Below are 24,176 nucleotides of genomic sequence, written 5' to 3'. Positions count from 1 at the left end.
ATGAGCACACGTGCTCGTATATAGTGTTGAGTGAAGCGGTCGATGTGCAAAAGTAATTCAGCTTACTGCGTGTGTAATTTACTTTTTTATGACTAGGTAAGCACCTTCCATTACCTCATTATTTAAGCTAAGCGGACTTCAAATGCCCCGTGTGGAAACACAGCATGAAAAACTGCAGCACGTAGCAGACTCCCTTCAATTTCCACACGCTCCCGAGCGGGAAAAGTCCACGAGTCTGGCGCACAGCGGCGCGGCGCAGCAGTTCACCGCAAAAGGCCTACGTGGGAGCCGGCGTATTTTAGGTCACTCAATTCTGGCCTCCGTCACCGCCTCCTCCCCAGTTGTGGTGGTGGAGCACTACCAAACATGAAAGCTCCTGCCAGAGAAAGGGAAGCCATATTTTGCCCGCCTGGCAAGCGTGCTCTTTTCTTGTGGTGTCCACTCGAATTTATTATTGTAAATGCTACATTAAATATAGAAAAAATAACATCCGGCGAAATAACACATTAGGTCGAGTAACGGTGATCGAATCTGCATTAACATATTTGCCAAGAGTTAGTGGCTAAGGAAAATTAATAATGAGAAGGCCTACTTCGGGCATTATGTGACCCGAAAAAGTTGTCTCATTAAACTCGCTGTGCGTGCAAAGAAAACGTTCCATTTACTTCGGCCACCACCGGCAGTTTATCATGCCTTACAGATATGGCGACCGCAGCCACTATCTGTTGTTGGGTACGGCTTCTCACCTAAGAAGTAACTGTCACTTGAGCAATTTTCAGGGGCGGAGCTCCTTATGGCGCGACTTGTGCGTCCTGTTGTCTTGGTACATAACCTGTGGCACATAACCGCATACCAGTGGCACATACCCGCCCTCGGGCACATATCCGCATGTCCACATGTTACGAAAAACGTAGCAGGGTGTCATTATCACGCTCTCGGTGTTAACAAAACGCTGATTTAGCGCTGATTTTAAGCACTGATTTTAAGCACTTAACAAAGCACCGAGAGCGCTTCGTTATCACGCTCTCGGTGTTAACAAAGCGCTCTGACAAGAAATTGCTGGAGCGTTGTCAGCGAGGCAAAACACAGAACCCAAACGAGAGCCTGCACTCCGCGTCATCTGGTCGCTCGTGTCCAAAAACAAACACGCGTCGCTTTTCACCGTTGAAGCTGCTGTGGCTGAAGCTGTCGCAAGGTTCAATGCTGGCAAAGGAAGAGCACATGCCGCCATATTGAAGGAGCTGCACCTGCAGCAGAGTGTTGTGGCCGCTGAAAGATGCTCAGAAAAGGACAGTCGCCGACTAGTGGCATCGGAGAAGAAGCTTGAGCATGCTGAAAACTTCAAGCATGTCATGAAAAAAAAAGCGCACCAAGGAGAGTGATGATGACTACATTCCTGGTGGCTTCTAACATGGTTAATACACTGATTCACACCTTTTCTTGTTAAATATAAGTGCTCAGCATGTTCCTAAACTTCTTTTCTCGTTTTCTCAAAACAACATTTTTCATCACACACTTAGCCATTGCCCACAGTATCTTTTGATGTAGCAGTCAGATTTTGATAATTCTTGAAGCATTTGAAAGCTCATACATTTATAGTGCAAGAAAACAAAAAAAAATGTAATATTTTTTATTTACAATAGTGATTTAATTAGCAACAAACTTAAGCAACAGTTTGAGATTTCTAATGAGTATACTTGTTAAGGCCATAACTCTGGTACCAATGAAGCTAAAAATAAAATTATGGTTTTGTTGCACTCCCTGGCCTTCATGGAATGCTGTCATATCAAATTTGTAGCAATATTTTATGAGGAAGATGTCAAAAGGCTGGGCAGAATGCGAGTATGTGTAACAGTCAATATTTAAAAATCTAAAAGTGATAGCAAAAAAACTAATTGCATAATTATTTTCAGCTGTGAAAAATACTTATTGTATTAAAATTTCAGCTGGAAATACTGAAAATAAAAAAATTCAGACTAGTGTCTCCCCTTAAGTCATTGTATGTGGCAGACATTGGCCCCCTTCTCTCCGTTATAAAAACCTCTTTATGTTTGGTTGTGTCCTGTGTTGCGTGGGTGGTTTGTGTGCACATTCCCATACCATCTCATACTGAATGACTGATGCGTGTGTTTGGGTACCTATCTTAGACAGTATGCATGGGTCAAGGTAGGGCATTGTACGCAGCTGAACCCCAGGAGCGGAAGTTTCCATCTTTTGAGTCTTTGTCGAGATGAATTTCAGTATGTGTGAGGTATGTGTGAGAAATGGGTCCACACACATAGCCGAGAGTGAATGCAGTGTGTTTCGGGGTCGGAGTTCTAAGGGTGAGCTATTGCTCCTAACTCCGCTGTTACCTGGTGTCTGTATCAGCTGTTGCTATTCTCCCTTTGAGCTTGGGAAGGATAGCTGTGTGAAGATTCATTGCGAAATGGGGCCAATGTGACCTTTGCAGAAATTCTGGTAGGCTACTTTGCGGGTCTGTCATAACGAAGGTGGGCCCGGGGTTTCGCAGGGAGAGGTAAATTCCTGCTTTCTCGCATACTAGATGTGTCTGTGTGCTGGGCTAATATACAGCCAGTCTGTTTTCCTTGATGAATGACACTTGCCTCGGTGTGTTTGTCGTTCGCTCGTCCAGCTGCATCGACAAGGAAAGTAGATTTGGCCCGTGCCCAACGCCATGTTCGTGGAACTGTAAATGCATGTTGCGTAGTAGTGCTTTGATGACGAAGTCCTGCCTCCATTCGTGTGGGGTACGCTGTTTCCCTCTCCTCTGAATAGGAGCTTCGATGCCAGCTGACAGTGTTTACTGTTCCGTTTTAGCAGTTCATGGCGTTGCCAAGGTGTGGCACTCCTCCCCCTAGCTTTTTTATATTTTTGACATGGCATATGGATCACAAAATGATGGTAGGCCACATCTGCTGGTCCGGCCCCCACTTCTTCATGCAACCATTTTTGTGGCTTGCGTGTTCGTTGCTGCAAACATTCCTTATAGCTTCAGGAGGCATGACACATGCATCAAGACTGATTTATTCTCGCTACTAAATAATATAGCCTCTTTTATGTTGACCATTTTCGGTTTCGGTATATGGTTGCTGAATTAGGCTGTGGCGTGGCAGTGTAGCTTGGTCACGGGGCTACACAAGGCTTTGACGGCCGTCGTGCTGATTATTGTCTGCTTTCGCTGGCTTTCTCGTACACACGTGCCACACAAGCACCTGCAAAACAAATGTGTAGCAGTCGCGATGCTTTGCCAGCACGTGGCGCAGGTCTCTGGAGGTCACTCGCCTCGCTACAATAGGCGTGCCCATGTGAGGGGCAGTAAGTGGGCGGCCACCTTCATAGTCACCTACGGGGGTGGTGTGCAAACACAGCCTTACACATTGACATAAAAGGGAGGTGGCGCTGCAGCTTAAGAAGGGGTAAAGTTACTCTATATGCTACCTCTAAAGGTAGCATATACTGTAACTCCAGGGAGGAGGCGAGGGAGACAGCTATGTCAGGACACAGGAAGCAGTACTTAATTACTCCGCAGACTACACTCGCTCGTTCAAGTTAAAAGAAAAAAGGGGTGGGAGGGGAGGACTGCACATCTCTCGGAATCATCTTCCACCTTGTCATGACTGACTATTGTGATGGTGAGCTCGATGAACGAGGGCTCATAGTGCCTCTCGAAAACACGTGTCGTCCAGCATCTTAATTGTCACCACGTTTCCTTTGTTTGTTTGTTTTGTGCCACTGGCTGCGATCCCACTGGCTCTTTCAGTGCACGAGAAACAGGGAACTTTGGCTTGCACAAACGATAGCCGTTGTTACAGCTCGATAGTAAATGTGTGCTGTCGTGCCTCTCACGCTTTCATGTGAACATTTCGTTTGCTTCAAAAGACTCCACACACAACACAACATAAAGCATACTCCTCACACTGTAATCAGAAGAAAACACTTGTGATGAGGCCCACGTGGTCCATCGAACGTGCCATTGTAGTGGTGGCTGCAGTAACGCTAGGGACTATAGTAACACAACAAACAAGCAGCGTCAACACCTGCACATGACACAGCAAACAGACATACGTGCGAGAGCAATGAGCGGGTGATATGATAGGATGTAGTTGTGGCCTACCCCTTCCCAACGGGGTAGGCCACCACTGTTGTCATCTTCACCGAGAAACCCGAGTGCCTGTGAGAGGCTTGCGCCCTCCACCGGAGCAGCTGAGACTCCTGCTGCGAAGAACGAGGTGTTCCTATGTCTCAGTCTCTACACCGCAGATCGCAGAGGTTGCTGATGACAGCATCATTGAACTTTCTGCGGTACTCAAGAGTGCGAAGAGCCCCAGCTTTCGCCTCGAACAGGAAGCTGCTGCCACAACTTCTGTGGCATAAGCACGACCCACTGATGCTCTCCTTATGGTTCCTGTAACACTCGAGGGTAAACTTGACCTCTGTAGCCTTTCCACCTGCATAGGGTGCAGGCACTCTTTGAAGGGGTAGGCACCGCTAAAACGAGTTCTCCAGAAGTGTCGACACCATTTTTTGCATTGCGCTTGCGCCGACTCTCCTGGGAGACATGAAAAGCAGCTTTCGTCACGTTGTCTTAGTACAGAATGTCTGGGTGCTGCGTTCTGTAATTCACTAAGAAATGTTTTGGTTTCCTGAAGAATAAAAAAAAGAATCGCAGCATATTCACGGAGTGCATGATAACGAGTTGGACTAAGCGCTGTAGGGTCTCATTGCTAAATTCGCGAATATTGCCTACTACATCGTCAAATACGTGACAAACACTGTATATATTTTACAAGAAATTTTATTATTCGTAAGTGGTAGCTATACCTCGCTTCTGTTCCCCTTTCATTAAACGGCTTTGGTCGGTGAAGTGGTGGAATGGTGATGGGGTGTTTTGGGATGTTTGCAAGCACGAAGTAGTGGGCAGATTGTAAAAGTGGAATTGTAGGTGGTCACATACCAACAAGAGATAGACACAGTGGGACAATCTATGGTTCTTTAACGCGTACCTGGATACAAGTACACAACCATCTTGCATTTCATTTTAGCTACTTATCAACAGTATTTGCTTTATGGTTGGCGAAGTGGTGGATCAGTGATAGGGCGTAGTGGGATGTTTGCAAGGACGAAGTAGTGGGCAGTTGGCAAAGGCATCCCACTTTAGGCGGTCATATATTTGATACAAGGGATGGACAGACCTACGCCTTTAGGAGCTTCACCCCCTAAAAGACGGCTCCTGTTGTCTGTGCAAATTAAGCGGAACAAGTGCCAGCCATTGAACCATTCTTGTATACGCATTGTGAGTAGGTGTGACTTGACAGTTGTACTAAATCTGTTCATGACACTATGCCTGCGAGTTCGCACCGCTGTTTCTAAGACAGTCCGTCACTTCCGGCATTGATTGGAAGGTGCCGAGTTCTTTGTCCTAATGGACCAAAAACTTCTCGCGTATGCCTTACGGTCACTGAGTACTGAGGGGTGCACCCCTACTGCCCTTGAATTGTGGCAGATATCATACAGATCTGAATTTACCCCGGACATCCACCACATCAAAGGAGTCGACAGCGCTGTTGTTGATGCCCTTTCGCGTAATTCAGTCAGCACCATCACCTCGCCCTACAGAAATGGACCTCCGCAAAATGGCGGCTGCTCAACAGGATGACAACAAATTGCGCTGCCTACAAGAAACGTCGACGTTACTAAACCTGCAGTTCCCCTCGCCAGGTACGGAAGGCCTTTGCTATGACACGTTCATTGGCAAGCCATGACAATTTGTGCCTGCGCACATACGGGGCGAGGTATTCCCATCGCTACATGAGATGTCACACCTGAGAATCCAGGCTACGCTAAAGCTTCTCATAGCCCGTTTTGTATGGTCCGGCATAAACCGGGATTGTCAACAATGGACTTGTGAGTGTCTCCTGTGCCACTGCTCTAAGGTACAGCGGGATACCGCGACGGCGTTGGAGATGATTCCTGGGCCAGGTGCTCTATTTGACCATGTACACCTCGACATCGTCAGGCCGTTGCCACCCTGTCAGGGCCAAATGTACTTGTTAACTTATGGATCATTCCACGCGTTATGCAACGGCTATTCACATTCCTGATATCACAGCCGAAACTGTTGCTCGTGCATTTGTTAGTCACTGGCTCGGTCACTTCGGCGTGGCATCATCCATTACAACTGACAAAGGAAGCCAATACGAGTCTGCATTATTCACCTGTCTGACGAAACTCATCTGTACATCGCGGATCAGAACGACTGCTTACCATCTGATTAGTAAAGGAATGGCTGAGCGATTCCATCAGCAGCTGAAAGCCGCACTCATGGCAAGCAAAGAACACTCTTTGCCAGGGTCCAGGCAATGCCCATTGTACTCTGGGGCGTACACACCACGTTCAAGGTGGACATCGAATGCAGCGCAGCAAAACTTGTATACGGCACAACCCTGCGTCTGCCTTGTGAGTTTATTGCACCTGACCGGCAGCAAGCTCACATTCCTGCTGGTGACTATGCATGTCGCCTACGTCACATCACAATGAAAGCTCTGCCTACATTTCCACGACAGCCCACAGAAGGAACATATGTGGGCAGAGAACTCTAGTCATGTAGGCACATCTTTTTGCATAACAATGCAGTACAAAGACTACTGCAAGCATCATATAATGGATCTTTCAAAGTTATCCGCCATGGGAAGAAGACGATTATCATCGAAAACGGCCGCGAAGAAGTTGTCACTGGATCGAGTTAAGCCGGCGCACATGAAAACTAACCGGTTCATGACAGCAACCTCCACCTATCCGCCTAAAAACCTGCAGAACAGCGCCACATCACACATCAACGGGAGCGGGAGCGACGGACACAGGAAGATACTGAATTTTACTACACAGGCAGTGGAAAACAGATAGGTGTGCCAGATCTCCTCAAGCTGTAGCAGTGGCCGCTCTGGTGTTTGACTGCATTCGTGCTCTTGCAAGGGGGGGGGGGGGGGTACTGTGGTGATGGTTAGGGTATAGTGGCTAGCCACTATAGTTAAGGTCCCTTTTAGTGACAGTTAACGCCATGGCTGGGCAAAGATACTTCGAAATTGTATCGCGATACCATACAAGATACTGCCGGAAAATTTGTATCTGATATGATACTTGCCAATTGTATCTTAAGATACTTCGATACATTTGCAAATTTGTTATAAACCCCACAGTGTGTTAGCGAACGCATGGGCACAAAGATGATGGCTTGAAAGCTTCCAAAATGTGCTCCATTTGATTTTAGTGAAATGTTTGTTAGTACCTCAAAAGCTTTGTTCCAAAGTAATTTAGTTTATGTCCAAAAAATAAATTCGGGTTTGATTTAGCTGTTTAGCAGGACAGTTCTGTAGACATTTCGTTGACAGCAGATTTTGCTTGTCATTTCCGTAATTGATGAGAGCCGCTACAGAGCTTGCTGACCAGCTAGTGAATTGCCATCTGATTACACGAGCTTCAATAAGGAGCCTTCGCACGATAGCGCAAATGCCGGTGTGCAGTTTCAGCTTCTCTACAAAAGATTGTTTTGCAATACTGAATTACCACTTCAAAGCAGCCACAACATCGGTTGTGACATTTTTGTGGAACGTTGTATATGCAGGCTTACATAGGGTGCATAAAGCTGCTCTTACCTTTCTAACTCATCTCATCTCACGCCTAGTCTGAAAATTAATTCTTCAGTGTTTACGTACCGAAACCTATAGCATGATAATGCGGACCACCGAAGGGGAGAGCTCCGGAAATTTTGACCATGTGGTGTTCTTTAACATGCAATGAAATCTAAGTGCATGCTCCTCTAGCATTTCAACTCCATCGACATGCAGCTGCTGCAGACGGATTCGCGCGTAATCTTAGCAGCACAATCTGGAATAATCTCGAAGTTAACAAAATATCACGTGGCACTTGCGTTGAGTGGTCATCAGTTTTATGTGGCTTAGACCCAATCACACCAAATTAAAAAAAAATAATAATAAGAGTACGTGGTCGCGTAGTTGCACAAATTGTCGCAGAACACTGCCGCTATTCACTCCATTGCCGCTTACAGCTACGATTCTGTGGCAATTAGTAATAGCTAAAAGATGGGAATGACTAAAGAAGGCATAAATTTGTAACTAATATAGAAAAGCCATTCCGTTTTAAGCATTCGTGGGGAATCAGCTATGGCAATTAAGCATAGCCATTAAGAGTGCCACCTGTATTGTGCATCTGGAGAGTGTAATTAGAATTTGCGCAGCCATCACCACATGCATTGTGCTGCATTGCGCTTTCAAGTGGCTAAGGGTAAATGTCATGGCTCTGACAAAACTAAAAAAGGAATAAATCTGAGCAAGTACGTGAAGGTAGTGTCTGTCGAGGCTGCACGAGCTCTGTCGTGTTGCTCTGCTTCCTGAAAGGGTTGCGCACGCCTGATCGCCTGCCTTGACTGGTGGTGTCTGACATAAATATAAAATGATGTCACGGCTCTTGATTTTATTAAGGTGGCTTAGTGGCACCAGTACTAGCTTGAGGATCAGAGTTCAATCAGTGATTGATATTACGCTCAGTCATTGTCGAATGTACAGTATATACAGATTCAGATACTCGTCTGCGAGACGTATCGTCATACAGATACAAGATACGCAAACAGTGTCTAAGATAGTATCTTATATACATGTATCTTCAATACTGCCCAGCCCTGGACTTGACACTGGAGCGAACTCTGGCGCTATTGTCCAGGAGAGCTGCAATGCACGGCGCTTCAGCGAGCATGAGATTCTAGGGTAGTACACAGATTTGTCTAATCTTAGTTTTTCTGGCTCTGTGTGTGTTTGTTTGGCTTGGAGCTGTTTTCTCATGAAACGAAAATCAGCAAATGTTTGGGAGTTACGCTTCAGCACCCTATTCTTTTAGGCTCACCATTTCAAATCGGGTCACGAAGTTCAAAAGAGTCCGTTCTTTCATTCAAAATGAAACCGAAACACAGCAATAAACGATGCCACAAGTGGGATTCGTCGCCCGCAAGTACGAATACTAGGCAAATATGTATTCTACCTATCATTCCCATGGTCGCTGAACGATCGCAGCGCTAGAGTCCCCTCTAGTAAATTTTAGGAAACTCAATCACGCTAAGTGCGCCATGATGCAGCAGGTGGCGCTGCCAGCGTGTCTTAGAACAGTAGCTGCGTCACAAGACCCAGCTTTCACGAAGTAGTAGTGATGGTGGGAGGGGACTAAGCTGCCAGCGTTACAAGCGCCAGATTTGGGTGCATGTCAAAGAACCTCAGGTGGTCGAAATTTCCGGAGCCCTTGACTACGGCGTCTCTCGTAATCATATGGTGGTTTTGGGACGTTAAACCCCACATATCAATCAATCAATCAATCAGGGTTACAAGCACAAGTAACCTCCCGGTGCGGGACACTCTAGCAGATTAGTCGCAGCATGAGATAATCGCTGGGGACTTGAGTTTAAATCGATGCGCAGAAGCAATCAAAGAGAGGGAAAGAGGCGAGGAGGGTTTCAATAGGGACATTCTCAGGACATAAGCTCGAAGAAGTGATAGGGCAAGCGAGCTCTAAACTCCCAACTAAAGCTAATGGATGAAACCTCATGATAATTGTGGGCAGTCTAAACGATGTCTTGAACGAAGAATCGGCAGGACTAGCGACCACATTGGGGAAAGGGGTCGGTGACATGCGCCCCATTTTTGCTTCAGGTACAGGTAGTGGTATGCACGACACTGGGTTACCGGTACGTGATGGCAACCTGCAAAGAGGGGTTGTCAACACAAAGAAAAAGATATGGCAGATGAGTTGAGATAAAGGCTCTGAGGTAGTCGAAATAAACAGAGAGGTGCATAGGTGGGGTGGTTTTCAATGAGACAGAATTCATTTCGATAGGAGGCTAAGTCATGAGGTGGGTTGGCGACTTGCAGGACGTGCAGTAGCTTTGGGGGGGGGGGCTCGCGGGCCATTCGTTGTCCAGGATGGCTAGTATCAAGGAAAACAACCTGGGGGACTCTCTGACAGGCAGTATAAGGAAAAGCCAGAGAAATAGTAGAAGGGAGAAGGCGCGTGTTGCAATTGGCGACATTAGCATGCAGGGTGGCAGACAAAAGGCAAAATGGTTAGAGATTGAGGAGCAGTTAAACAAGGAACAGATAGGTGTGTATGCGGTTACAGAAACACACTTCAGAGTCTTCGAAGGGCCAACACAGATTCTGAATTATACTTGGGAAGGATGCAACAGGAGCATATCAGAAAAGAAAAGTTGGGGTGTTGGAATGCTAATCCATACCAAAGCCAAATGGGATAAAGTGAAGCAAACATGTTCAGAGCACCTCTGGGTTTCGGGCATAGTAGGGGGAAAGAAAACATGGCTAAGTGTAGCTTACTTGTGGATGGGGAATAACTGCAAAGAAAAGAATTTGGAGATAGTGAATTGCATACTCACTGATATCAAAAAATTTGGTCATGAGGCTGGAGTAATCCTTCTAGGGGACATGAATGCTCGCATACAGGACTTTTACAAATATCCAGACATTAATGGCACGTTATTGCTAGATCTCTGCGAGAAACATAGTCTTGAGATAGTTAATGCGGTGCCTAAGCGTGCGGGGTAAATTACGTGGGAAGTAAGACACAGAAAATTGAGCAGCATTGATTGTTGTCTTATGACAAAAAAATCTATGGCAAATTTAGAGAGATGAGAGTAGATGAGGAAGGTATTAACAGCTTGAGTAGTCATCAAAAATGCATAACATTACAAATGGTATATAAAACTGAAAATCAGAACATAGAGTCAAAATTTGAAAGCTCGTATTTGGATGGCCTACAAATAACAAATATAGTCGCAAGAGTTGAGGACAAAGTAGGAAAACTACCGGGCAAACACTGGGAACTGGTGTGAGCTGTTACATGTATTAGCGAGGGAGATTGAAAAAGAGAAGAAACTGTTTGCTGGACAGGAAAGAGAAAGCCAAAATGTTGATGGAACAGAGAAATTTGGGAAGCGATCGAGAAGCGACGTGAGGCATCATGGCAGCACAGGCAGGTAAAAATGGAGAAGCGGCCACAGGATAAAGTCAACCAAATATGGGAAATATATTTAGAGAAAAAAAAACTATTGTGCAGAAATTAATCGAGGCGAAAATTATAGGTGAAAGTGAATGCTGGATGACAGAGATTCGCAAAAAAAAAGAAGGCCGTGCCTGGAATATTCTGGAGCCAGCTAAAAGTGTTAGATAGGAAGTCTGTCACAATGCAACAACATATGGTAGATGAAGGAGGAAATAAATTGGAATTGTGCAAAGCACTAGGGTATATCCAAAAGGTAACAGCAGATTTGTTTGAAAAGGTTGCCCAGGGGACTTTTTCGGTGAATAGAAGTATGGAAATGAGTGCAGCCGAAGAAGAGATAGTACTTGAGAATTTCAATCGGAAGAAGGAAGGCCACAGGAAAAAATTGCAGCATATCCACGGGCTGAATGATGATGAGTGGGGCAAAGCGTTTGTCCGTTCGTACATCCATTTATCTGTCCAACTGTGGGTCGATCTGTCCGTCAGCCTGTCTGTACGTCCGTCCGTCTAGTGAACACTCTAAGTACTGCCACCTCGCATCTTTTCATCATATATTTATTATATACGAGTACCGCCATCTAGCACACATCTCAAGAACTAAACGAGAGGTAGCTACCTACTAGATACATCGAGGATGCACGACCCACGGCTTAAAGAGCTTTGACATTCCAAGAACTAAATGAGAGGTGGCTACCTACTACATACACCGAGAATGCACGACCCACGGCTTAAGGAGCTTTGCCCATCGGTGGTTACAAACGGGTATGCGCCACTGATGGTTACAAACGATAACGGGACAAACGGAAGACGCCATAAGGAGCTTCGCTCCTAAAATTCCTAAGCACACTACTCTGGGCTTAGATGGGGTTCCCATCCGCCTCATTGACGAACTAGGACATAGCACGAAAGAAGCCCTGCTGAAATCCATAGAAAAGTGTTTACAGGAGAAGGACATAGCACGAAAGAAGCCCTGCTGCAATCCGTAGAAAAGTGCTTACAGGAGAAAGTAATCTATAAAGGCAAGGCTACACATCCGTGCTACACAGGTTGGCGATGCAGGCATTAAAATTAAAAATTGAGACGTGGGCAGGGCAAAATTATATTTTGGGAGAACTTGAGAATGCATTCCGAATCGACAGGCGGTTAGGCGATGACCTGTTTGTTCTTACTCAGTGTATAGAAATATCTAAAATAGAAAAGAGGCCATTATATGTAGCTTATCTAGACAGCACTGGCGCATATGACAACGTTATCAGGAAGTTTCGCGGGACATACTGAAGGAAGTGGGAATGGTGACGACTGTATACAGCTTCTGAGAGAAATATATCGAGAAAATACAGTTTGCCTAGAGTGGGAAGAATTAAGTAGCAGTGACAGCTTCGAAATCAACAAGGGGTTGAGACAGTTATGTCCTTTGTCCCCGTTGTTATTCATGTTGTACATGGTGAGAAGGAAAAAAGTGTTAAGGTAGCAACATTGGCTTTAATCTCTCACACAAACAGGCGGGCGCGATGGTTGAGCAGAAGCTTCCAGGTCTATTTCATGCAGACGATAGTGTCCTATTTGCGGACAGTCAAGACGATATACAGTGGCTGGCAGATATATGCGAGAGGATAGGCAAGGCTCTAGAACTAGGATTCAGTGCAATAAAGTGTGTATTGATAATATTGTCAGGCAACGTTTTTGGCTGCAAGACGCTTTTTTTACTTGCCGAGCCTCTGCCCCACAACACAGGTCAGACTGATGATGATGAGTATGTACATATGATAAGATGACGCGCATGAATAATGCTCACACTTATTCCCCCCCACGCTTGAGGGGCCAGCCCGGACGCGTCTTAGATGAAAACAGAACGTCGAACGAATGGCTTCAGACGCGATACGTGGACAATCTCCGAACCACGACAGCGACGATCCGAAGAAAGGTCGCTGGGAGTGACACTGTAGTTCACTGATGACGTTTGTTCGTTGATTGTATAGGGTCTAATAAAGCGTGACTGAAATTTATCGCACAATCCTGGAGTACGAATGGGCGTCCAAAGCAACACTTCATACCCTGGACTGAAGGAGACATCGCGATGAGAACTGTCGTAGCGTTGCTTGCGAACTTGCTGATTGGCTTCTGTATTAAGGCGAGCTTGTTGCCGACATTCCTCGAGCCTTGTGATGAACTGCTCTGATACGGTTGCCGAGGCGTTGGAACATTTAGAAAAGAGATGTCGATGGTGAATGTCGGTGAACGGCCATACACGAGGTAGAAAGGCAAGTAGCAAGTAGTTCTTTGAACAGCGGTGTTATGGGCAAACGTCACAAAAGGCAAAATCGTAACCCAGTTGTGGTGGTTTGGTGCGATGTACATCGATAGCATGTCTGTTAGTGTCCGATGAAATCTTTCTGTCAGCCCACTAGTTTGGGGGTGGTAGGCTGACGTCATCTTATGTACTGTGCCACAGGTAGTGAGCAGGGTTTCGATAATGGTGGACAAGAACGTCTTGCCGCGATCACTCAGGAGGACGCGAGGTGCACCGTGACGCAATGCAATGGCGTTGAGAAAGAAGTCTGCGACGTCTGAAGCAGAAATTGTGCGTAGTGCAGCAGTCTCTGCGTACCGTCTCAGGTGGTCGACAGTAGTCACAATCTAACGATTACCTGCTGGCGTGATAAGGAGAGGTCCGAGTAGGTCTTTGCCAACGATGGAAAAATGAGTCTCGGGACACAAGATAGGTTGCAGAAGGCCAGCAGGAGACGAAGTTGGTCGCTTCCGTCATTGACACAGATGGCAAGATGCAACGTACTTGGCCACAAAAGTAGAGATGCCAGGTCAGAAGAAACGTTTCCTGATGCGGCTTTGTGTTTTGTGAAATCCCAAGTGACCCGCACATGGGTCGTCGTCAAAGGCTTCGAGGACTTGGTGACGGAGAGAACGCGGAAGTACTGAAATCCAGCGGCGTCCATCAGTAGTGTAAACGTAACGATGGAGCACATTGTTATCGAGCTTAAATTGCCATAGTTGTCAGCACAATCTAGCTTTAGGAGTAGGTGATATACCATTTAGGCGTTGAATAATGCTGTTGCAACATGGATCATCACGCTGGAGTGTGGCGAACTCGGTGTAGCGATTGGAAGCTGGTGTGTCGATAACCACAAGTTGTGATAATGTGAGGGGTGGCGCAGTGTTTTGCCCACCAGACGAGCAATCACCTGACGTACTCGATGGTGACAGTGGAAGGGGGGCAGCGAGAGAGAGCATCTGCATCTTGGTGTCTTTTGCCAGACTTATAGATGACGTCAAAATCGCACTCTTGTAGGCGGAGCACCCAACGACCGAGGCGACCAGACAAGTTTTTCGGTGACGATAGCCAGCACAAGGCGTGATGGTCTGTAATAACTGTGAAGTGGCGTCCATAAAGATACGGTCGAAATTTTTGTATGGCCCAAACGACAGCGAGGCACTCCTGCTCAGTTATGGAGTAGTTGTGTTCAGCAGCCGTAAGAGCACGACTAGCATACGCTATAACTCTTTCCCGTGAAGTGGCATCCCGCTGTAGAAGAACTGCACCAATGCCATGGCCGCCCGCGTCGGTGTGCAGACATGTAGGTGCGTTCTCGTCGAAATGGCACAGAACAGGGTCGGACGTTTGAAGCATTCTTGGGGGCTTGAAAGGCACGCTTGCAGTCGTCGTTCCAAGCGAAAGTTGATCCGGATGTCAGCAGCTTGTGCAGTGGCGACACGATGGCAGCAAAATGACTGATGAAGCGGCGGAAGTAGGATGCCAGGCCCAGGAAACTTTGTAAGTGTTTCTGATTTTCTGGTCGAGGGAAGCATATCACGGCAGCAAGATTGTCAGGATCAGGACTAACGCCATCTTTGCTGACAAGGTGGCCCAACACCTTGATGTTCTTGTTGGCAAAATGACATTTTTTGTGTTTAGCTGAAGTCCATCACTAGAAATACACTTCAAAACTTCGTCCAAACAATCAAGATACTGACGAAAAGAAGAGGAGAAAATGACGATGTCATCTAGATAACAGAGACATGTTTTCCATATTAGGCCGCGTATAACTGTGTCCATCATGCGTTCAAACGTGGCAGGAGCGTTACATAAACCGAATGGCATGACGTTGAATTCGTACAGCCCGTCTGGTGTTGCAAGGGTGGTTTTTTCTTTGTCCGCTTCATGCATAGGTATTTGCCAATAACCAGACCGTAAATCGAGGCTGGAGAAAAATTCAGCACCTTGCAGAGAGTCAAGTGCGTCGTCAACTCGTGGGATCGGATACACGTCCCTGTGTGTGATCTTATTAAGTGCTCGATAATTGATGCAGAATCGCACCGAACCATCCTTTTTTCGCACTAGCACTACAGGTGATGACCACGAGCTGGACAAAGGCTGGATAAGATCTCGTTTGAGCATATCAGCAACGTTGTTCTCGACTATTTTCCACTCTGTGGATGACACTCGATATGGGCGGCGGCATACAATTGTATTGCCTTCCGTTTCAATTCGATGTACGGCGACGGATGTGCGACCCAAAAGCTTGGAATTGACATCAAATGAAGCACTGTGTTTTTGAAGGATGCCCAAAAGTTCTTGCTTTTGCGCTGACATGAGATCGGGATTTATTGGGGCTGTTAAAGCAGCCGTTGTAGCATCATGATCAGTACTTGTAGAGAAAGATGGCACGTCTGCGTGAAGGGGCACTAAAGAAAGTGGTTCGGTATCTGTGAAGCAAACCACACTGGTGTCCTGTGGCAGTGCAACAGGCAAAGAAATAGGGTTAACTGCTGTAAGTAATGCTCTGCCATCATGAAAGCACACCAGGCTAGGAGCGATGGTAAGCCCACCAGAGATGTAGCGTCCACACGGTGCTAGGAACACATCACCAGTACTGATCTTATTTGATGTCAGAGTCAGAATATGCTGATTGCTTGGAGGAATAAAACAGTCATCAGCGGTGACGAAGCGCTGGCTATGAGCATCTTTATCGGACGAAAGCGCAGTATCTGACATGCGTATGACCCTCTGACAGCAAGATATCATGGCTGAAGCTGAGGATAGAAAGTCCCACCCTAAAATGAGCGCATTAGTACACGATGACAGAACGAGGAACTGTATATGGTGAAGGATGCCCTCAGTAAAAACTCGTGCTGTGCAAACACCAGAAGGCTGAACGAAAACCGCATTAGCACAGCGAAGGGGAGGGCCATCATACGGTGTCTTCACTTTGCGCAAACGGGAACACAAGTCCACACTAATAACTGAGAGCGATGCACCTGTTTCCACCAAGGGTTCAGTCCATATACCCTCAACACACATTGAAAGTACATTTAAGGGCCTTCCGGAGGAGTTTGATGCAGTCTGCAAAATGCAGCTTTCCCTCCTGAAGCTGCACTGCTTAGTCTTCCGGGCGATGATCAGACGCCGTGGTAGCCGGACGAAGTGGTGACGAGGAACTGCGCATAGGTGACGGGGAGCGACGGCGCGAGAAGCGGAAGGTACTGGCTGCATCGAGGCGCTGTGGAAAGGGTGAGTGGCGTTGGTATAGTTGGTATGGGTGGCGATGTTGTGTAGCAGGGGCAAACTCATCCCTCTCGAAGTCGCCATAGCCCTGCCTTTCGTCTTGTTGACGTCGACGACAGAGCCGTGTGATGTGGCCGCGTACTCTGCAATAATAGCATATTGGTCGAGATGGACACCAGGCTTGAAAAGAAGGAGGCGTTGCTCTTGTGGCGAGGGCATTCAGTGAAGGCTGCTTAGTTGACCCATATTGCGGTGATTTCTGAGACGGTGACGCTGCAACCTCCTGAGCGTACGTCGGCTTTGGATGCGAGCTTGGGACTTGCTCACACGTCATGGACGCTACTTCCTCCCTCACAATGAGGCTGCCTGTAAAAGGCGTCATGCGGAGCTCATAAGATGATGAGGTGGCCTGGAGTTGCACCTCCTCGCAGATCATGGACCGTATCAATGCCCGGAGCTCATTGTCATGTGTTAGCCTGAGATCTCCTGTGTCAGGTTGTAAACGTATAAGTTGAAGGCCGTCGAGTCGCTGACACGTACTGATGATATTCGCGACCGTGGTGGGGTTCTTTGCCGCCAAAGCGTTAAATGCGAGGGCGCCTATGCCCTTGAGCAGGTGGCAAACGCGGTCATGTTCCGCCATCGAGCTGTCGATGCGACGGCATAGGGTGAGGACATCTTCGATTTACGAGGTATAAGACTCGCCAGAGTGCTAAACACATTCAGCAAGCTTCCGTTTGGCTATGTCTGCACGGACAGAAGGGTTTGTAAATATCTGACGGAGCTGCTGCTTAAAGGTAGGCCAATCCGGGAAATCCAGTTGATGGTTGAGAAACCATGTCTTAACGACCCCTGTCAGATAGAACGGTACGCGGGACAGCTTCACAGAATCATGCCAATAGTTAAGCGCACTCACACGGTCGTACTCATCCAACCAGTCTTCAACATCTTCACCGCGAAGGCCAGCGAACATCGGGGGATCCTTTTGAGGGGCGGTGACAGTCCATGAAGGCATGCCCAGGGGTGTAGGCGGGGTGGATGGAGCCGTGTTGTTGTGCTCGTTTTGCGGCATGACCGCAGGCTGACTGCGCAGACGGCGACCCGACCGGAGCTCCAGGGATGGTTTGTAGTCAAAGATAACAAAAAATCGCTGCAGGGAGAGGACCAGGGGGCCGTAAAGCACTCTCCACCACTTGTAAGGCAACGTTTTGGCTGGAAGACACCTCTTTTATTTGCCATGCCTCTGCCTCTGCCCCACAACGCAGGTCAGACTGATGATGATGAGTATGTAAATATGATAAGATGACGCGCATGAATAATGCTCACAATATTCAATGATCACGAAGACCAGGCGATCTCAATACATAGTCAAGAAATACCGAGGGCAAGCGAGTACAAGTACCTTGGAGTATTGGTAAATGAGAGAGATATATGGAGGTACAAAAAAAAAAAAAAACATTGGCAGCAAAGGGAGAGAGAAAGGCTGCAATAATGAAGCACAGATCGTTGGAGATACAATATGTACGAAGTGCTTCGAGGTCTGTCGAATGGCGTAGTAGTTTCAGAAGCTGATGCGCTCCCCCGCTACGCACGTGCCAAATCCCTCTTTCCTCGCGCGCCAAGCACTGAATGGAGGTCAGTGGCGGGAAGAGGTGGGGTAGAGGAGGTGGCACATTGCTGCCTCCGCATCGTTATCCTTTCTCCTGTTTATCTCTCTGCCACATCTGTCTGCATGCACCCGCTGCGTTGCACTCTCCTAGCAACGCTGTTCACTTTGCGGGACACACAGTGTGCACACACACACACACGCATGCATTCATGCTGCGATTGGTCGAGCAGCTGGTTAGTCTGCAAGCAGCTGTCTGTGCTCCTTGTTTGTCATGTTGCCCAGGTGCAGCACCTCTCTGCAGCACACGTTCTTGTAGGCAAGCACAGAGTGCACATGCACCTCACACCTCGCGTGAAAATGGTAGGGCGGTGGGGTGATTCTTTAGGAAAAGAAGGAAAGATAAGAAAATGATTGGTGGAGTACACGAGAACTGTCTGTCATTTTAGGACACCTCAATCGATACACTCGCAGGGGAATAGGGACTAAAGAGACGGTGAGAATGAAGAAAAGATAATAATTAAAGCAAAATAGGAGAAATATGAGAGGAAAGTGAAGAAATATAAAGTAAAAAAGTGTGTGTGTGGAGGGGGGGATAAGTCAAGAAGGCAAAAAAAAAAAAAAAGAAAGCTGGCGTCATGGGCAGAAAAACACCCGGAGGGTTAAGCGAGAAGGCAAAGCAGCTTTGAGGGAGCATACCAGGGTAGGGTAGTGAAGGAAAAAGCGAAAACAAAGACCGCCACGTTTTGATAATCAAACTCTAACTGCACTATAATGACACCATTTCAAAAAATTCTCACGGCTCTGTGTTCCTTGTACACTCGCGCACAACTTCCCCACCTTAACTAAATTTCTATTTCCGGGTGGTTTAAGGGCTCTTTAACTGACGCTCTGGAAGGTTATTCTATCTTTTGAAGTGCTCCTGGTTACTATAAGCTTTGATACTATAAGCGTATTTAGGTTTACTCTGCTGCAGTTTGAACTAAGTACACACTTTTCAGGTGCAGCAAGGACGTGTGAGCATTGGAAGAAACAGTGGCGGTGGCAAACCCGCCTCCAAGCCATCCCGGGGCCCCCCTGGTTAGTGTACCTTGCATTCTTGTTGAAAGTGTCTGCCTTGCTCGACAAAATTGTCATGACTGCCTCGATAAATATCATGAATTATCAAGAAAGTGCCCAACTTCTAGGACCGGAAGTTTGAATTAAGTATATAAAGTTTGAGATGGTCAAAGTTCCGTCCTACTACATTAAAATGTTGTGTTACTGCTTTTGGTAATTTCATTGCTGTCTCTGCACAATGACCATTCAATCTAATATTGACAGGCTGTCCCAATTTGTTAATCTACCGTTTGTGACAGTATGAGCATTCTATTCTGTAGATAATGTTCGAACTAGTGCAGGTAACATTAGATTTCATATCTTGGACGTAATCACTTGCGATTCTTCTCATTATCACGTCATCTTGAAGGTGTCTTGCATTTTGGAGGAAAGCAAGTTGTTACAGTATACTCCTATTAAACGAAGCCTGAAGGGACCAGGAGAAGGGGTTTTGTTAAGAAGTGTTCTATTTATTGAGAGTTAAACACGTGTACAGGATTCAAGTATGAAACCAATCATATTGAAGGCTGTTGTTCCACTTAAGCAGCTATTTCGTTTAATGGGAATCTACTGTATGTGGGCAGTAGATTGCAGGTTTACTTTTGTGTGCACTAGTGTATCCTTGAAATTTCTATTGCAGCCATACCCCGCCGCGGTGGTCTAGTGGCTAAGGTACTCGGCTGCTAACCCGCAGGTCACGGGTTCAAATCCCGGCTGCAGCGGCTGCATTTCCGATGGAGGCGGAAATGTTGTAGGCCCGTGTGTTCAGATTTGGGTGCACGTTAAAGAACCCCAGGTGGTTGAAATTTCCGGAGCCCTCCACTACGGCCTCTCTCATAATCAAATGGTGGTTTTGGGACAATAAACTCCACATATCAATCAATCAATCTATTGCAGCCATGCACAACTTCTGGTATCTCGGGAAATGCTTTTCTCCGGTGCTCATTGCTTACCAGTATTGAATAATATTCACGAAAGATAATGTTTAATTTGAGAGTGCATTTGAGTATTTGGTTATAAATGCTGACTACTGGTTGGGTTGTGCTATGGGGAGGGGGAGCTCTTTTAACTAGTGTTAATTTTTTATCTAGTTTACATGCTTCATTTTAGACCTTGCTTAGGGCAGCTTGCGGATGCTTTATTCCAACTGATGTTTTCTTTAGGTTGCTTAAGGGGTAAAACTATTCGCCGTCGTCGGTACGTATCCTTCTTGTGCACCTCGCCTGTCCAACAAAATTCTTTTTTTGTAGTGTCGCAATTGGTGACTAGTGTAATCTAGTAATTGTTGTCTCTCTGTTGGGTTTTTGTAAAGCGTTGTCCTTAATATTTCTGCTTCAGTAGATAATGTTGTGTCTAGGAAGTTAATTTCATTAGTAGAATAATTCATGGTAAATTTGTAACTAGAGTGAAACTTGTTTCACTTATCAACGAATACATTCGGTGTGCTTATGCCATGTTCCCATATAATAAATTGTCATTTATATAGCAGAGATAGGTGAAAGGCTTTAATGGATATGATTTGAATAGCTCCAATTCTAACTGTCCCATAAAAATGCTTGGCATGTATCAATAGGTAATATTACAGTCTGCATATGCCTCCTAGTTGCGTTTAATAAGCCAATTTGGTGCTGAACAGTGTTGGGCTAGTATAGCACAATCTGCCCTTTCCTGGGTTATTTTCTCTTTTTAAAATTTATTTTGTTACGCTATACGCTGAGTGTCCAGTTAGGTAGGATTCACAATTAAGGCTGCAAGTTCTTCTCGATGAAACTGCCTGTGCAACTGCTCTGGATACCAACTCGGCACGGCATTTTGGTGTGGCTGTTTCACTGTATTATTGCAATAGCAAATATATGGACAAGCTCGACTGTATTTTGCCATCAGCGTTGGCGTGGGCATCGTCGTCACTCACCGTGTGTGTGTGTGTGTGTGTATGTCTGTATATATATATATATATATATAATATGTGACACTACGATGAAAGGGCGACGTGGCCTGGCTCATACGCCATGTTTATTTCGTTCTGCACTTCTTCCTTCTCGACCTCTACTAACCATCACTTGATACATCACACGATTCGATTCCCCCTCCCCCCGAAAGAAGGCATGGATTACGCACAACAAAAAGTAAACAAGGAGAGGTTGAGAAGTCACAAATGTCAAAAATGCACAATTGGTTTCATGGCTCCGTGGTGTTCCGTAAACTCGCAAAACTTCAGAAATGAGTGCAGCAGCCCGGTAAATGGGGGAGTTCTGGTGGGCGAGGTTGGCTGTGGCGTTCTGGAGAAGGTAACCACGTCTTGCAAAACTGCACTGACCATGACGTGACTTGAGCACCTGCGAGGAACGAACAAGGTTGGAAGTCCTTGGAGCATTTTAAGGTCGAATGTCGTAGGCGCAGAATCCTCTGTCGTACGCACTGTATTCTGTGTCGCGGCTGAGACAGAATTAGTGCTTGCAGCTTGCGTGTACAAGAACTGAAGTTCAAGGAATTATGTCTATGTTCGTGCATTGTACAAATTATAGCGTTCAGTCTCTTTTGTAGTTTTCTGTGGCATTGGCTCCGTTGGCGTGAACTAATGGGATGGTGTCTGAATCTTTGCGTGGTAGAACTGGTGACTTCTTGTCTTGTTCGGTGTTTCCTGAGGTTTCGGAGCTGTAATCTTAGGCGCAGTCTTGATATTTTGTGCCAAATGCGTTTCTGGCGCCGATCCTTTATGCGAAGTTGCCTCGCTTCTTGAATTTGTTTTAAGAGGTTTGCTTTGCGTCGTCGTCCTTGTTGGTGTGTACGTTGGAGTGTCTGCGATTCACGGACTTGCTTTTGCTGACGTTGCTGTGGACCATATCGCGGTGGAAGCCCTTCTTCAACATCGCGCTGGTTTTCATGACAACCTGATGGGGTCTCCAGTCGGCAGCTGGTAGTCTTTGAGCAGTTGTCATGCAATTCAGGCAATGAAGATGATGCTTCAGAGTTGATAGAAAGTTCTTCAGAAGCTTTTTCTGCACTGTTCACTATGAGAGGCTCTTGCGCATGGCAGCGTCTAACGTTCGATGTGCCTAACCCTTCAATGTTGCTTCGACTGTCGAGCGTGTATGCACCGGATGGTAATGAATGAACCCGTCCTGAAAGAGCATGACTTGACCGGGTATTTTCGTGAAGCGTCAGGTCATCTACCGTGATCGCGGCGTCCTTATGAGGCAAATGGTGAGCGATAGGAGCGCTTGAAAAACCGCGTGATGAAAAACTGCCTGGTGGATCACGTATGCGAGACGAAGAATGAAGGCAATCAGGTGGGTGAGCAACGCCTCGTGTCATAAGCTGGAGCGGGGATTTTGCAAATTCCGACTTTCCTGCAGAGGGGAGGCGCGCTTGATGGTTGGGTTTTTCCCAGAATACGCATGGTCTTCTGTAAGTAAACTCATGTGCGACTTTGTCTTGTGGCAGTTGTCGATTCACGTTGGCCTTTCGAATGCTCGATGATTGCTTAGGGAATTGACGATAGTGTCGGGTTTTCTTGAGATGGTTGGCAATAAGTAGGTCTTAGTCATTGTTGCTAAAACGAGTGATCATTTCTTCTTTTATCTTTTGCCAAGACTCGTCATTTTCAAAGATGTGGGTGAGGTAAAACTTAAATGCCTCAACGGAGATGTAGTCAGTGAAGTTGATGATCATGTCCCGTTCCGACCAAGATGCAGCGGTAGCGTGGAGTTCGAACGGGTTGAACCAGTCCTGCACGGGTACGTCGTCCGCTGATCCGGTGTACTTGGGGATGTCGAGGTCAGCCGATGGTTCTGTCATGGTGCTGGTCGTTGCCCTCCTAGGCGATGTTTTGGTAGTCAATGTACAGTCAGGGCGTCTTCTGGGGAACTGCGTCGATAATGAGTGACTGATGAAGGGGCAGGCAGGTCTCCATCCTGTCGACTTGTCTGACACTACGATGAAAGGGTGACGTGGCCTGGCTCATACACCATGTTTATTCCGTTCTGCACTTCTTCCTTCTCGACCTCTACTAACCATCACTTGATGTTATAAACTTCGAAAATAGTGCAGTATAGGAAACAAAACAATAAAATATTTATTTAATCCTAACAGTTTCGGCTGGTGGACCAGCCTTTTTCGGAGGATGTAAGTGAAATGATACAAGTTCCCGTAGCAGAGGGTCACCCTCACAGTTTAAAGACCCTCCAAAAAAAAAAGAGACAAACGGGCGAACGAGGTAGCAACAGACAACAAGAAGCAGAAGAAGGAGAGGAACTAGAAAGGAGCGAGGGAGAGCCGCCGAAAACGGTAGCCGGAAGAAACTCTGATCATCTATTTCATCTATATATATATATATATATATATATATATATATATATATATATATATATATATATATATGAGATCTAACTGACAATAATGCCAAGGAATGTATAGGGGAAGTTATTAGAACAAATGGAATGTAAAATAAAAAAGAAAAGAGAGTGAAAAAATAACCAACCGTGGTTATTTTTTCACCCTCTTTTCTTTCTACTTGTTTTACATTCCATTTGTTCTAATAACTTCCCCTATACATTCCTTGGCATTATTGTCTGTTACATCTCATTAATATTGTGTCAAAAACACGGACCAATGTGCCCTCCTTATATATATATGTATATATATAGGGACGGCTCATTTTTTCGTGTTTTGACACAATATAATGAGATTTAACAGACAATAATGCTACGGAATGCATAGGGGAACTTTTTAGAACCAATGTAAAGTAAATAAAAAGAAAGAAAAGTGGGCAAAAAAATAACTTAAAATATATGTAAAATATACGTAACGACTAAGGGTAACAGGAATGCAGTAGTGATAAAAAATAGGGCACTGTGGAATTACAATAGGTAT

At 46.1% G+C, this 24,176-nt stretch overlaps 1 protein-coding gene across 10 annotated transcripts in view; it reads left to right on the top strand.

The window, feature by feature from the left end:
* Positions 1–24,176, top strand: part of Tdg (Thymine DNA glycosylase) — a 300,029-nt gene that overhangs the window by 28,443 nt on the left and 247,410 nt on the right. For 8 of the 10 annotated variants that reach the window (XM_075872934.1, XM_075872932.1, XM_075872933.1 and 5 more), the window contains exon 2: positions 19,208–19,286. The gene's annotated coding sequence lies outside the window, so the exon portion shown is untranslated. Of the gene's footprint in view, positions 1–8,718; positions 8,784–19,207; positions 19,287–24,176 lie in introns of those variants that run through there. The other 2 variants (XM_075872930.1, XM_075872927.1) reach the window with 2 other exon arrangements.

This window comes from Rhipicephalus microplus, chromosome 9 (assembly GCF_043290135.1).
Source record: "Rhipicephalus microplus isolate Deutch F79 chromosome 9, USDA_Rmic, whole genome shotgun sequence".
Classification (NCBI taxonomy): Eukaryota; Metazoa; Arthropoda; class Arachnida; order Ixodida; family Ixodidae; genus Rhipicephalus; species Rhipicephalus microplus.
Note: the sequence above shows the minus strand (reverse complement) of the source record. Positions and strands in the feature narration are given on the sequence as shown.